Source organism: Periplaneta americana, unplaced genomic scaffold (genome assembly GCF_040183065.1).
Source record: "Periplaneta americana isolate PAMFEO1 unplaced genomic scaffold, P.americana_PAMFEO1_priV1 scaffold_24, whole genome shotgun sequence".
NCBI classification, from domain to species: domain Eukaryota; kingdom Metazoa; phylum Arthropoda; class Insecta; order Blattodea; family Blattidae; genus Periplaneta; species Periplaneta americana.
Window position 1 is genome coordinate 1,019,284 of NW_027185505.1, and position 1,645 is coordinate 1,020,928.

At 39.9% G+C, this 1,645-nt stretch overlaps 1 non-coding gene across 1 annotated transcript; it reads right to left on the minus strand.

Moving 5' to 3' along the window:
- Nucleotides 1-1,125: 1,125 nt before the first annotated feature.
- Nucleotides 1,126-1,244, minus strand: LOC138693860 (5S ribosomal RNA). The gene has a single exon (XR_011330546.1). It is a non-coding gene; the product is annotated as a 5S ribosomal RNA (ribosomal RNA).
- Between the last annotated feature and the right edge of the window lie 401 nt (nucleotides 1,245-1,645).

A 1,645-nucleotide genomic window follows, 5' to 3' on the forward strand; every position in this document is an offset into this window, starting at 1 on the left:
ACTAGTAAAGTTTAGTTTACACGTTTGTAAAATTACTCCTTCGTTGTGAAACAAACATATCACTTGTAAAGAGCGCAAAATTTCATTCGTAAAGATTTGATTTCCTTTGTACAGTCCACCTTTACAAACAAAGATTGTGAAACAGAAGTTTACAAACAGAGTTCACAATTTCCAAAGATTGTAAACTTTGTGAAACACCCCACTGGTGAATCAGCACGCCGAGCTCGATCGAAATACAACCAGTTACTATTATTTCCCTATCGTTTTTTGACATTTGATTCCGCGTCCTACCTCTTTCATTCGTTACTAACCAACAACGCCAATAGCAGAAGGTAACGCAAAAACAGTCACCGGTTCCCCGATGCATGGCTTTCTCTCTCAATGTCAACTGAGAGTTAAAAATATTCATTATAATATGCACTTTCCACTCACTCCTCAGAATGTCTTCTTTATTTTTATTTATTTATTTTTTAAGATATGTGAGCTACGTACTGTATGTCTGATGTTTTGCCATCGTACATTCAAATATTTATATTCACTGTACAGTACAGCGAACTGTTTATACTTACTGTACATGCTATAACTACTTCTCCCAACTCCGCTATTGCTATATTTCCTAAACTAAACGCTGATATTGAAATAACGCCTGGTCTGATAATGCAGTCTGTTTAAATTTCTACCGACCAAGTTCTGCCCTTCATCATGGGAAAACAACGAGCTTCTTTAAAGGATACAACTACTAGGACAGAGATATTTTCATTATGGAATTTGTACTACCCACTGAAATGTAGTAACTAATGGGATTTTAATTAGCCATATATGTACAGTATATTACATTCTTTACCTAAAATGTCTCTAACTTCTAGGGAGAGCGCGAGGTACGTTCACAATCCCCTGAATACATATTCCCTTCTTCGAGAAAACGCAGAGAAGTGAACCGTCTCATATGAATATGCTACCAGTCATAAGTTTCAATACGGAGCTGCAAGTACTTAAGAATTATCAATTACTCTACAATTATGCAGCGGCGTCATCATCCAAGCTATAGCTGGAATAGGGAAGGGAACATAATATCCCATAAGTCTTATTAGAACACGCTGGAAATAGTGACGTAAAAAAAAAAATCGCCAACGGCACGTGGTGTTCCCAAGCGGTCACCCATCCAAGTACTGACCACGCCCAATGTTGCTTGACTTCGGTGATCGGACGAGAACCGGTATTTTCAACATGGTATGGCCGTTGCCGATGAAACTGCGTAATCTGTAGGCACTTGAGGACGATGGGATTGGGGTGCACTCGATAAAACCTGCACTCGCTCACACACACACGTAAACTGCCTGCTTAGACTCTGTACCTAAATTACCAAGCTCGTTGGATGTCATTGGGATAGATGATAAATCTATCTATCAACGGCAGTTTGGTTACGTTTCAACGTCACACACTGCTGGATTGACACGGGATTAATAAAACAGCTAGTCGGCATTCTAAGTTAAGCCACAGGTGGATTGTTGTTCAACAGCGGAGCCTCCTTTCAACCACATGGTTGTGGAACTGTAGTCGGATTTTCGACATCATTTTCATGCCATACTACGGAACTTCACACAAACTTCAATTCACTTCTTGCACCGGCGGCTACTACGAATGG